General features: G+C 37.6%; 2 long non-coding RNA genes across 6 annotated transcripts in view; one reads left to right on the forward strand and one right to left on the reverse strand.

The window, feature by feature from the left end:
- Positions 1-917, forward strand: part of LOC126588289 (uncharacterized) — an 89,150-nt gene extending 88,233 nt beyond the window's left edge. For 3 of the 5 annotated variants that reach the window (XR_007611392.1, XR_007611394.1, XR_007611395.1), the window contains one exon: positions 306-917. This is a non-coding gene — a long non-coding RNA (uncharacterized LOC126588289). Of the gene's footprint in view, positions 1-145 lie in introns of all 5 variants that reach the window. The other 2 variants (XR_007611397.1, XR_007611393.1) reach the window with 2 other exon arrangements.
- Positions 1-14,787, reverse strand: part of LOC126588291 (uncharacterized) — a 169,832-nt gene that overhangs the window by 81,016 nt on the left and 74,029 nt on the right. The window lies entirely within an intron of this gene.

A 14,787-nucleotide genomic window follows, 5' to 3' on the forward strand; every position in this document is an offset into this window, starting at 1 on the left:
TCTTTTATAGGTTGGAGGAACGACGTAAGGTAACCATATATTTATTTTAAGTTTTCATTATTTTTACTCTATATTACACAATTGGTTATCTATGTGATAATATATATATATATATATATATTTTTATTTTTTTTTTTTTCTTCAGGGGGGGTCAAAGTTTCCTCAGATTGACATGTTCAAGGAGGTGTACGTTCGGCCCAAGGATGAGCTGACGGAGCAAGTTATTCCAATTTTTTTATTTTCAATTAGTATTAATATTAATCACATGTATATTAAAACTAATTTTTTTTATTTCATTTTTCTAGTCCACCATGGTGGAGAAGGGCCAGATCGTTCTCGAGGAGGTGGCTTCCCAGCTTCCCCTAGAGACACCGATCGAGGAGGTGTCTTCCCTTGAGGATGCCGGTTATCATATCATGACGGACACACTCGATCAGACCCTCAGACGTAGGCATGGGAATGTTCATTGGGGCTTGGGAAAGCCCGTCTTGGGGACCCATCTGCCTCATCCTCAAGGCAGATAACAGAAGAGGTCGAATCGTTGACATCTGAAGTGGCTGACGTAAAGGAGCAGATTACCGCCCAGCAATCTTAGCTTACAGCCTAAAGCATTTTGATGAACCAAATTCGTCTCGCTCTTCAAATCTTTGGCATTCGGTTCCCCGACGTTGAACCACCTCCAACAACGGCCTCACAGCCCTTCATCACAATAGCTATGACCTCCCAGGCCCTCGTCGCAGCAACTACAACCTCCCAACCACCCAACATAATAGCAACGCCACCACCAGGCGATTGTGACATAGACGACTACATGTTCTAGTTTTTTTTTTAAATTGTTTTCAAATTTTTACATATTTATTTCCATTGTATGTACATTTTCAATAATTTTTTAATTCAATATTCTTTTTTTGTTTTAATTTCACTAAATTAATTTATACATAAAACAATATTATCAACATTTAAAAGAAAAAATTATTTAAAAAAATAATTTTAAAATCTGCCTGTGACGGCCTCATGTCCGTCGCGCAAGGGTCTAGGGGTCAAACCCAAGTTTTGTTGTTCGGAGCATCACACACAACGAAAAATCATTCGTCACTTTTAGTTTTGTGCAACAACCACCTAATCCGTGACAAAATCATTCGTTGCTCTTAGTTTTGTGCAACAACCACTTGATCCGTCGCGCAACATTCATTTTGCTCGACGACAAACTTTCCTCCGTCACGCAATGTCTGACATCACGAGCTTTGTGTGACAGAATTAGCACGACGTTTTCTTCGCCACCCAATGTTTCCGGTGACCATATTCGCCTTTGCGCAATGGATGTCCCTTTGTCGCCAAAGCAGTTATGCTTAGTAGTGTTGTGTAATGTTTAGAAAGCAGTAATGTAATTGCTGAATGTCTTAATGTCAAAACGTGTTGACCATATATATATATAGGGAATTGTTATTCGCACTCCAAAATCTCATTCTACACTCGAAACTTTCTATATTTGGAAAGAAAAATACACTTGTGAGTAGTGTAGAAAGAGATTTTTGAAGTACCAATAACACTTCCCTATATATATATATATGTGTGTGTGTGTGTGTACAAAACGTGGTTGTACTAGCCGTCCGTTTTCATTTCCCACTGTTGCAGCTTGGAAACTATTGGATTTCGTGTGCCATTAACATGCATGCATGGCTCCTTGGGTAAAAATTCTTTAGTTTATATCTTATTGTTTCTGCTTCACTCGGCACCACCTCCCTTCCGATCACGAACACGTATTTCTGATTTTGTTAATGGTCCGTCGGTCTTACTTACCAATCAATCCCTTCTTTGTGTTTCAGAGAAAATATGAGAAATTGTGCAGCAATAAAGGCCTTTGACGATTTCTTTCTTTCTTTCTTAGAAAAGAAACTGATACGGATGAATACACACACATATGCATGCATGGAGAGCCTGTAGTTAAGATTTGAGCCCTTCATTCATTGGCATAAAGAGGGACACGTAGGGCTTCGTACGCGGATTATCCCATGTAATTTGGAGGAAATGGTTAAATTATTTGTTGACCGTTACTAAAAAAGTTCTAAATTATTTGTTACATATAATGTTTTTTTTTTAATTTTCTTGTCAATTAGAGATTTAACCTGAAAGTCCAAACAAGCATATACAGGCTGACAAGGGTACAAATGAGATGTCACAAAGGATTTGCTTGTACTCGAAACAATATATTAGATCAAGTGGACATCAACTCGAATGATATAGAGGCCCACAAATAAAAGCCCAAGATTGGCCACAACCAAAGACCTAAGAGAAGTACTAGAAAGGTCACCCACCGCCACTACCACAAATGGTGAAGAAGACTAGCCACCGGAAAAACAAAAAAGACCACTACAAGCACAACCATAGGCATAGTACTATGACTATCTTGTGCACTTGCAAGTTTACACCAAATTTTTGGCATTGTTGATAAATAATTTGCCCTTTCTTTTACATAGTTGATATTTCCTTGTGGAATAGTCGAGGCTCAAAACTAAAATGTGGTATAAACATTATCAAAGAGAATACACATGAATTACTAGATTTTAAATATAATCAATTTAGAAACAACCAAATGTGGAACAAAATGAAAGAATACATTAATTTATTTATTTTGTTACATCCTAGTGGGATTTGTTCTTAGCCGAACTCACCCATTTTCACAATAAAATAATGCTAGCTGAACTTAAGAAATAATGTGCTTATATTTATCTTGAAGTAATTTTTGTAGCCATTACCTGGTGCAAAGATCTTTTAAGTTTGTAAATATATATAAATATGCAACTGTGCCCATTTATCTACTAATGTATTATGTATACGTACCCCATAGTTGCCCAACAAATTAATCAATAATTTGATAAGAGTATTATACAACCCACAACAGCAGCCATGCATATATGATTTTTCGCTAGTTTTTCCCAGATTTCTTCTTGTCCTTTCCTATAGTACTCTGAACATTTGGCGGATTCGGGCCTCCACCACTCTGAGAATGGGAGGATGAACCGCGTCTCGTGCCAGGATAAAGGACTGTTGCTGCATCGAATTTCTTACCAGAAGACATAGTTGCTAATGATCAACTTAATTAAACTTGTACACAGAAGGTATAAAAATGTACACAATTGTGGCTTGTGCATTAAATGTTGGAAATATTTATAGACATACGGTTCGTATCTAGCAGTTTGGTTTCCACAGAACTACCAAGAAATTAGAGTAACCTAACTGCATAAGTAAACACAATTTATTTGTTTAATTTAAACCCCTTATTTTTTTCATATATATCCCGAGTTGTCTGATAAGCAGAGAAGCGCTGGGGGTTTTAAAAAAAAAAAAATCTTTCACGGTTGATCGCATTCATACCTGTGATTGCTTGGAGCATTTGTCTTCGTGAAAAACATACACACATTCCTCGAAAAGGAAAACAAATTTCTGACGAGGCCGACTTTGTTACAATAAGATAATATATATGTGGAGGTTTAAATTGTATGGGGAATATCTGTTAATATTTTCCCTCCGTTCTTATCTTCTGATGTTTATCTGTGATATATTGAAATTTCCGTTTCGGTAACATATTGACTTTCGAGCCATCTGAGGAAATGAACAGAAAAGCTTGCACATGTGCAAAATTAAGCATTAATAGATCGAATGAATTATAATAGTGTAATAATTATGTGTGCATTATATATGTCTGAGATTCCATATAATATTACACAACAGATGTTCAAGGCCATCCATGCAGAAAACACACGCGGTTTAACGAATGCTTGAAGTGGCGTGTAGTCTAATCTTTATATGTTGAATGTAAAATAACAAAGACTTTGGAATGTGAAAATAAGTGTGGTGAAATAACAGAATTACCACAAGGTGGAAAAAAATCATGAAGAGAGTTGATGCGTGAAGTTTCGCCAGGCTCGCATTTGGAACTGTTGGGACCCATATATAACCAAGTTTTCAAATTATTAAAAAAAACAAATACAAACTGCTTGAAATCAAATAGTGTATGGTAAAGAGTCATCTGCAGCAATCATGTTTTAAAATTTGAATAAAAATGAGTAGAAAGCTATCAATTTTAGTAGCTTCCTAAAACATTTCTACTCCAACCATACCATCTAATTTAGGGAGTCATAGAAACTATGAACCAATAGAAATAGAGTTTTTATTAAAAAATTTACTAAAAATATGGCTTTAACCCTTCAAATTCAATTTTTTTTTCCATATAAAACCCAAAATTTTTTTTACTCAAAACAAAACCCATTGACTAGGATCCACCTAAGTGAATTCATTAATTACATATTACTTTACACATTTTACATTTTTAGATGCCTAAAATACCCCTATTGCATATTTGATGTGTATAATTAATTCATTGCAGATCGTAAAGAGAGAGTTAATGATTTTGCAAAAAGAAAAATAAGACATTAATGTTAAAAAATTCATTGCATATTAATATCAAATATGAGAATTGTTGGCTTAATTCTATGTATCTAGCATTATGAGTTCATATATATATTTTTACAACCAAAACAAAAACCTAATATATGTAATAATACATAAAAAACAAATAATTTACCTACCATGTACAAAAATGTTATTTGATTCAAAATGTCTATATATATATGTAAATATATGTGTGTGTGTGTGTGTGTGTGTGTGTGTGTGTGTGTTTATATAATTAGACCATATTAATTTACCTACCTACTATTTGAAATGTTCATTTCCAATGATGCAAAATATTGTATACCAACAACAAAATATTGCATAAACTTAGGAATTGGATCATGCTTTTGATTTTATCTTTTACCTACAAACAATCATATACATATTACTTTAGATAATTTTACCAAAAAATGACACACCCTGACCTAGATCGTGGCATGCTGGCTGTCACGTGGGGGTGACGTAGCCATGTGCGTAGTGCTAAAGTGACAAGGATATATAAAAAAAATGTGAGCAAATAAAAAACCAAGTTAACTAATTTACACTAAGGAAATAAAAGTGCAAGCATGGTGTTTAGGTGTAGCTACACATAATCAGAGCATAAGTAGTCTAAGTGCAATCCAGTAGAATGAATACTAATTATATAATACCAAAGGTCATCCTACATTAGTGATAATCTGTCAGAAGTAAAGCCTGTATAGTTCCCAGAAAATAGTATGCATGTTTATATCTCAAAACCATATTCGAAATAACAATTCCACAAATATACCATGTCAAATCTCAGTAAGAAATAAGTAAGTCAGGTGAAATAAACCAATATGAATTAGTGCGCCAGCTGAAGTCACCTAAAGTGACTTGTACGGCTGGGTCTACCACTCATTTGCTAGTTCTCTACACACAAGTCGGAATCACCTAAAGTGGTCTATACGACAGGCTGGGTGTCAATAAATACGCTCAAGTGCTACGATCACGTGAAGGCTGTGCAAAGTATCACAAGTCATCTGTAAGTCAAAACCACATAATGTGGTCTGTACGACAGGTTGGTACCTACCTTGGATTCAAGGTGAGCGTGTGGTGTGGGAGGTGAACGATCACATGAAGGCTAGGCCCTGTCTTCGGGTAGAGCACTAACACTGGGGTTCAGGATAACAATCTTTCAATGCATCTCAACACAATTACTCACTACCATCACTACCATTAATATACTCACCTAAAACTTACCTGAGCGCCAACAGCGCCAACAGCACCAGGCAACAATATATATAACCATACTAATGCATAATCAAACATGGAGAGCATTTGACATGGCATTTCAACATATAAAACCATTTAATTAATGTTTCTGGGAAAAATACCAAGTGTGTGTGTATATATATATATATACTGAAAACCAAAAGCCCACTCACTGATATGTGGAAGGGTCATAGCCCCCGAGTCTCGCTTGAGTGCGCTTTTCCTCTGGATATGTCTCACCTATATGCGAAACAACTATTTAAACATTATTTTAAGCACATAACCAAAACTAGGTAATAACTTCTCATACGTTGCTCAATTGGGGTATTTGAATATACCATTGTGACTGACTCAATCCCATGAACATCCCCATATTTTTATAAAAAATTCCTAGGTCCCCACACGCCCCCACACGCAGGCCAGTGCCGTCAGCTAGCCTGACGCCGTCAGGAACATTCCTTTAATTTTGACAAAATATTTCGTCACCTTCTCCGGCGAGCCTCGCCGTCGCCGCTGTCTACAACTCTTTTTCAGCCGAATTTTTGGATAATTTTCAAACTTCAATATCTCACTCATTTCTACACCAAATTTCACAAATTTTATACCAAAATGAAGCCCTTAACAAGTAGAACATGATCGGACCTTTCAAAGGTCCTAAAATCAAAGGAAACTTACTGAAAAAATTTCGTGAAAATCGACCAAACCTGCAACTCGATAAACCTGAGTGTTCTAACGTGAAAATTACTCTAAAATGGTTCCTAGGTACAAGAGAAGTTAGAAAAATACCCTTTCAGGTCCCTAAACTGGTTAAAATCTTTGTGATCATGTTGGAGCTACAGGGCACTTTGCCGAAGCTCACGAGTTTCTAGGGTTTTCGAGGTCCAACCTCCAAACTAAGGGTCTATCTCTGCTCCTAAGTTTGCAAGGGACTTGAAAATGGCTTCCATGATGTCGATCTATGCAAGATGAGGCTAGATGTGGAGATGTCCGTACAGATTATACGGACGAGGGAAAGATCGAGAGGGAGAGAGAGAGAGAGAAAAAAGGGTTGCACATGTGGGTGTGTGTGTGTGTGTCCGAATTGGGCACCCATATAAAGCCTTAAGTCCTAATTGGGTCCAAATAGTTAGGATGGAGATTAATTGGCCCAATTCCTTAGCCCACTAACACCAATCACAACCCAACGCTTAAGGGCAAAATCATCATTCTACGCAATCGAAGACAAAATAGATTATTTTTTGGGATGGGCTGTCACAACCTACCCCTCTTAAGAAAATTTCATCCCCGAAATTTCATACAATAATACAAACCACTAATAATCATAAAATAAGCGTGGATACATTTCCTTCATGCGATCCTCCGTCTCCCAGGTGGCTTCCTCCATTAAGTGATTCTGTCACAAAACTTTCACTAAGCGCACGATCTTATTCCTCATAACCATATCTTTGCAATCCAAAATCGTCACTGGCTCCTCATTATAAGTCAAACCTGGATTAATATCCAATGGTTGATGAGGTATCACATGTGATGGATTTGAAACATAATGACGAAGCCAGGGAAACATAAAAAACGTTGTGCACTTTAGATAACTCAGAAGGCAACTCAAGCTTGTTAGCAACTTCATCGACTCGCTCGGTGATCTGATACAGTCCGATGTACCTAGAACTTAGCTTACCCTTCTTTCCAAACCGTACCACACCTCTCCATGGTGATAACTTCAAAAATACCCAATCACCAACTTTATACACTTAGTCAGTGGCATGTTTGGCTGCTAGATTCTTTTGTTGATCCTGAGCCGTTTTCAGGTTATATTTAATTACCTGAATATTCTGAGTGGTCTTATTTACAAGCTTAGGACCCACTAAAATTCTTTCACCAACCTCTGACCAACATAATGGCGTATGACAAGACTTTCCATAAAGTGCCTCGAAAGGTGCCATACCAATACTCGAACGATAGTTGTTGTTGTAGGCGAACTCCATCAAATCTAAACGATTATGCCAAGCATCGCCAAACTGCAATACCGAAGATCTTAGCATGTCCTCCAACGTCTGAATAGTCCTCTCAGATTGTCCATCTATCTGGGGATGATATTCCATACTATAGAGTAATCTCGAACCCGGAGCCTTCTGAAACGCCATCCAGAACTTAGAAGTGAACCTAGGATCTCGATCCGAGATAATACTAATTGGAACCCCATGATACTTAACAATCTTTTATATGAATAATTCAGCTAATCGGTTTAAAGAATATTTCTCCCTCACTGGAATAAACTGTGCAGATTTAGTAAGCCGATCAACTATCACCCAAATGCCATTATAACCATTTCGTGTACGAGGAAGTTTATAAACGAAATCCATGGAAATATTTTACCATTTCCACTGTGGAACGGGAAGTGGTTGCATCAATTCAAATGGCTTTTTCCTTTCAACTTTAACCTGCTGACAAATGGCACACCTACTCACATACTCGACAATTTCTCTCTTCATACCCGGCCAATAATAAAATGGTCGAATGGTATGATACATTTTAGTACCCCCAAGACGCATTGCATAAGCTGATACATGAGCTTCATCAAGAATTTCTTTCTTCAATTCTGCATTATTTGGCACATACATTCTTCCCTCCTGCATAAGCATGCCATCGGATTCTCTAATCCTTAGATCTTTCTTTTTCCCCTCGTTTCTTGCTTGAATTATCTCTTTAGTTTCCTCATCATTCATCTGAACCTGTAGCACTCGATCAATTAAAATTGGTCTGACCTGAAAATTAGCAAGTAAAGCTTCCTCTCGTTCTTCCACCCCTAACTTCACTCCAGTGGATCTCAGGTCTGCAAGAAGAGGAATACGACTAGCATATAAAGCATTAATTCTACCTTGAGACTTCTTACTAAGTGTATCTGCTACCACATTTGCATGACCATGGTGATACTCAATCGTGCAATCATAGTCACTAAGCAATTCAATCCATCTTCGTTGTCAAAGATTAAGATCCTTCTAAGTGAAAAGATATTGAAGACTTTTGTCATCCGTAAAAATCTTACATTTTTCACCATAAAGATAATGTCTCCAAATCTTCAAAGCAAAAATGATGGTTGCTAATTCAAGATCATGAGTAGGATAATTCATTTCATGAGGCTTCAACTGTCATGAAGCATAATCAATCACCCTACCATGCTACATTAACACACAACCTAGACCATTTAAGGAAGCATCATTGTATATCTCAAAATTACCACTATCATCTGGACGTGCCAAAACAGGTGCATGAGTGAGACAATACTTCAACTGCTCAAAACTCTGCTCACAATTATCATCCCACTCAAACTTAACATTCTTCCTGGTCAATCTCGTCAGTGGTAATGCAATAACTGAAAAATATTTAAAAAACCGTCTATAATAACTAGCTAGGCCAAGAAAATCTGTACCTCAGTGACAGTTCGTGGTTGCTCCTAATTCTCAACAGCTACTACCTCCTGAGGATCCACCAGAATACCTTGAGCTGATATAACATGTCCTAAAAATGCTACTTGATCAAGCCAAAATTAGCATTTGTGAAACTTAGCATACAATTGGTGTTCCCTCAATTTCTTTAACACCAAAGTAAGATGTCGAACATGCCCTGATTTAGACTTAAAGTACACCAAAATATCGTCAATATAGACAATGATAAACCTGTCTAAATATTGCTGGAACACTCAATTCATCAAATCCATAAAAGCTGCTGGTGCATTAGTTAACCCGAATGACATCACAAGAAACTCGTAATGACCATAACGAGTCCTAAAAGCTATCTTAGGGACATCCTCACTTCTGATGTTCAATTGATAATAACTAGACCTCAAATCAATCTTAAAAAACACACAGGCACCCTGAAGCTGATCAAATAAATCATTTATACGCGGCAACGGATAACGGTTTTTAATTGTTACCCGATTCAATTGCCTATTATCAATACATAGCCTCAAATTCCCGTCTTTCTTCCGTACAAATAAAACTGGAGCTCCCCAGGGTGAAATACTAGGCTGAATAAAACCTTTATCAACTAATTCCTGTAACTGGATTTTCAATTCTCCTAATTCGGCAGGAGCCATTCAATAAGGAGTTAAACATATAGCATCTGTACCTAGAAGTAAATCAATGGTGAACTCCACGTGTTGGTCTGGCGGTAATCCAGGTAACTCATCTGGGAATACATCAGGAAAATGCCTGACTACTCGTACATCCTCCACACTATTAGGAACATTATCATTCAACACCACATAAGCCAAATATCCTTGACAACCTTTCATTAACAACCTTTTAGCCCTTATGGCAGAAATAGCACCATGCCTCACACCCACTACACTCGCCTACAAATGTAACCTCAAGTAATCCAGGACGATGAAAAGCGACCGACTTCCCATATCAATCGATATTGGCACGATTGTAATGTAACCAATTTGTGCCCAAAATCACATCAAAATCAACAATATATAATGGAATAAAGTTAGCTGGCATAACAACATCCTCTACTAACACGGGACATCCTGGATATACACAACTAACATAACATATCTCCCCTCTAGGCATCACAAACTCTAAATCATGCCCAAGATGTGTAGGATGAGGTTGTGTCATCTGAGCGAACGTATGAGAAATAACAGAATGTGTAGCACCATAATCAATTAATACTATAGCAAAATGAACAAGAATATTCAACATACCCATGATCAAATCCGGATTATTCTGAGCATCCTGCAACGTCATGTGATGAATACATCCTTGAGCCTAATGTCGTCCTCCACGACCTTTGCTAGCTTGATTACCTCTTCCCTGCACACTACGCCTCTAACTTGGCTAGCTAGGCTGCCTCGATGATCCTACACAGCTAGAAGCAACCTCCATGTGCTGAGACTATCCTCCAGTATACCATTGAGATTCACCTGCTGAATTGGGAAGATACGACGTATAACCTCCAAGATACTGAGGATAACAACTTTGATAATATGGATCCTGTGGATACACATACTGCCCTGCAGAATAAGGAGTTACATCACCCTGGTAATGATAAGAACCTCCACAACCCGTATGGGCATAAGCACTAGGTCCTAGAACTTGCTGGATCGACACTGGTGGTGGCAAAGAAGGTTGCTGAGGCTTCTGCTGATTATAAGGACAATGCATAGCCCGATGCCCCAATTAACCATAGGTAAAACATCCTCTACTACCCTGCCTGCACTCCCCAAAATATTGGCTATTACTTCTAGGACAAAACGGACGACCAGAATCACCAGAGTCTCTCTGCCTCTTAAAACGAGGGCCTCTAGAAAATCTACCACCTTTCCTCTGCCCAGTGGAACTCATACCCATACTAGAAGAACTGGAACTGGCATCACTTTTCTTAAAGCTTTGAGTCTTACAAGGTCCCTGAGACGATTGACTCTTATCTTTATTATCTCTCTTCTTGTGACCATCTTTTTCTCCTTCTTCCTCTTGACTATCACTGGGCATGTTCTATGAATCCTCAATTCGTAACAAAATCTCATAAAACTCCTGGTAAGTAGCACAGGGAGTCGTGGTCACCATAGAACACCACTTCTTTCAAGTACCCAACCTAAAATGACGAAGCATCTCAACCGGATTAGCAACAACCTCTTGGTAATAGCGAGATAAATTAGTAAACCTCCTATAGTACTCATTAGCTGTCATCTTTCCCTGTTTTAGGTGCGTAAATTCTTGCTTCTTGCGATCTATATACTCTGGAAGAATGAATCTCTTCTGAAATAACCGCTTAAAAACTTCCCAATCAGCGGTTTCCTCTGGTGATAACTGATAAGACTCCTGTCTTCACCAGGATGCAGGCTACTCACCTAAAAACCAGGTAGTCGTCTCAACCTGCATATCTTTCAGAAGATTCTCCTGTTTATGCATCAAACGGAAAGTCTTCTCAAGATGATTAAGCCATTTCCCTGCTCCCTCATGTCCTTCATTACCCATGAAATTACTCAACTTCAAATTATGCACAGTCTCTAGAGGAGTCCTTTGAGAAGGACGAAATGAAGATTGAATAGCATTAGCTTTAGCTTCCCCTAACTGAGCAATATCAGGAAAACTAGGCTCAGCTGACGAACGTGGCTCTCTATGAGGCAACATAGTTCTGATAGAAGACACCAAAATCATTAGAATATTCATAAGATATGCAGGATTGCCAAACCTAGGCTCTGATACCAAACTGACACACCCCGACCTAGATCAAGGCATGTTGGCCGTCATGTGAGGGTGACGTAGCCATGTGCGCAGTGTGGAAGTGACAAGGATATATAAAAAAAAATGTGAGCAAATAAAAAACCAAGCTAACTAATTTACACTAAGGAAATAAAAGTGCAAGCATGGTGTTTAAGTGTAGCTAAGTATGCTAAATGCAGTCCAGCAGGACGAATACTAATTATATAATACCAAAGGTTGTCCTACATTAGTGATAATCTGTCAGAACCGCCGTGAAATCCTCCCAAGCCACCGACATGCACTCCTACCTAAAACCTGGAGGGGCGTAAAACAGAAAGTGTGAGTGGGCAAAAACAAAGCTTTTAAAAAACCGTTCAATATTAAAAGTAATAACCTCTCGTCGTAAAGCCTATATAGTTCCCAAAAAATAGCATGCATGTTTATGTCTCAAAACCATATTCGAAATAACAATTCCACAAATATACCATGTCAAATCTACCTAAAAAATAAGTAAGACAGGTGAAATAAACCAATATGAATTAGTTCACCAGCCGGAGTCACCTAAAGTGACCTGTACGGCTGAGTCTACCACTTATCTGCTAGTTCTCTACACACAAGTCAAAATCACCTAAAGTGGTATGTACGACATGCTAGGTGTAAATAAATACACTCAAGTGCTACGATCACGTGAAGGCTGTGCGAAGTATCGCAAGTCACCTATAAGTCGGAACCACATAATGTGGTTTGTACGACAGGCTGGCACTTGCCTTAGATCCAAGGTGAGCGTGTGGTGCAGGAGGTGAACAATCACGTGAAGGCTAGGCTGCGCTCTTGATATGTGGAAGGGTCGTAGCCCCCGAGTCTCGCTTGACTGCGCTCTTCCTCTGGATATGTCTTACCTATATGCAAAACAACTATTTAAACATTATTTTAAGCACATAACCAAAACTAGGTAATAACTTCTCATACGTTGCTCAATTGGGGTATTTGAATATACCATCATGACCTACTCAATGCCACGAACATCCCCATATTTTATAAAAAAAATTCTAGGTCCCCACGCGCCCTCACTTGCCGGCAATGGCACGGCTAAACGCGTCCCCACGCACAAACCAGTGTCAGGAATATTCCGTTAATTTTGACGGAATATTCTGTCACCTTCTCCGGGGAGCCTTGCCGTCGCCACAGTCTGCAACTTGATTTCTGCCGGATTTCTGGATAATTTTCAAACTTCAATATCTCACTGATTTCTACACCAAATTTCACAAATTTTATACCAAAATGAAGCCCTCAAAAAGTAAAACATGATCGTACCTTTCAAAGGTCCTAAAATCAATGGGAACTCATTGGAAAAACTCCGTGAAAATCGGCTAAACCTGCAACTCGATAAACCCGAGTGTTCTAACGTTAAAATTTCTCCAAAATGGTTCCCAGGTACAAGAGAAGTTACAAAAATACCTTTTCAGGTCCCGAAACTGGTTAAAATCTTCGTGATCACGTCGGAGCTGCAGGGCACTTCGCCGGAGCTCACTAGTTTCTAGGGTTTTCGAGGTCCAACCTCCAAACTAAGGGTATGGCTTTGCTCCTAAGTTTGCAAGGGACTTGAAAATGGCCTCCATTATGTCGATCTGTGCAAGATGAGGCTAGATGTAGAGATGTCCGTACGGATTGTACGAATGAGGGAAAGATCGAGAGGGTGAGAGAGAGAGAAAGGGGTTGCACATGTGGGTGTGTGTGTGTGTGTGTCTAGATTGGGCACCCATTTAAAGCCTTAAGTCCTAATTGGGTCCAAATAGTTAGGAAGGAGATTAATTGGTCCAATTCCTTAGCCCACTAACACCAATCACAACCCAACGCTCGAGGGCAAAATCGTCATTCCACGCAATCAAAGACAAAATAGATTATTTTTCGGGACGGGCTGTCACAAAAATTGTCCCTAATAGTCTAATATATGTAATAATACATGAAAAATAATTTACCTACCATGTATACAAAAATGTTATTTGATTCAAATCTAGGTGTAGTATATATATTTTTTATATAATTACAACAAATTAATTTACCTACCTACAAATTAATTTCCAATAATATACCTACAAAAGATTATACCCCGTGTGTAATATAATATCTTTTTTTCACTAATACATGGAGAATAATTTACCCATAACAAGAAGAAATGTCATTTGATGAATTATATTGAAAAATATTGTGTCATACCTATATTTATATAACAGTAAAACATGCCTAATATATGTAACAATACGTGAAAAATAATTTACCTACAAATTAGAGAAGTGTTATTTGATTCAAAATATATAATATGGATTTAGTATAATGTTTTTTTGATAATTGGAACAAATTAATGCAAAATATAAATATCACAAAAAGGTAAATTTTTGGTATGATATGGATACAATTAATGCAATACAATAGTTCATATATTTTATTTCACTTTTTCTACAGCTTTAATTTGGAATAAATTTAGGGATTTGGGAAAGTGGTATGGGTGTAAATAAATTGTATCAGTAGGTCAATAATGTTTCGATGTGACTGCATATTTTAATTTGGTCTTTTATTGGATGTTTATATGTAGATGGGTTTTTATCTAGGAATCACGAATTGTAAGGGCCAAAATCTAAAGCACTCAAAATTTATTTAGGAAATAGTAATTAAAATTAAGAGCCTTTAAGAGCTCATGTATTCTCCTTATGAAAAATTATTGTGTGAATTCGATACATAATGTTGACCATGTCACATTCCACTCAAAATTCCCCACATAACTTTTAAAAAATACAAAAAAAATACAACTGAATTAAACTCCATTCACATCCTAAAAAAATAAGGATTAAATGTCAAAATGGTTCAGATGTTATAGTCATTTGGTCAATTAGTCCCC

This window comes from Malus sylvestris, chromosome 11 (assembly GCF_916048215.2).
Source record: "Malus sylvestris chromosome 11, drMalSylv7.2, whole genome shotgun sequence".
NCBI classification, from domain to species: domain Eukaryota; kingdom Viridiplantae; phylum Streptophyta; class Magnoliopsida; order Rosales; family Rosaceae; genus Malus; species Malus sylvestris.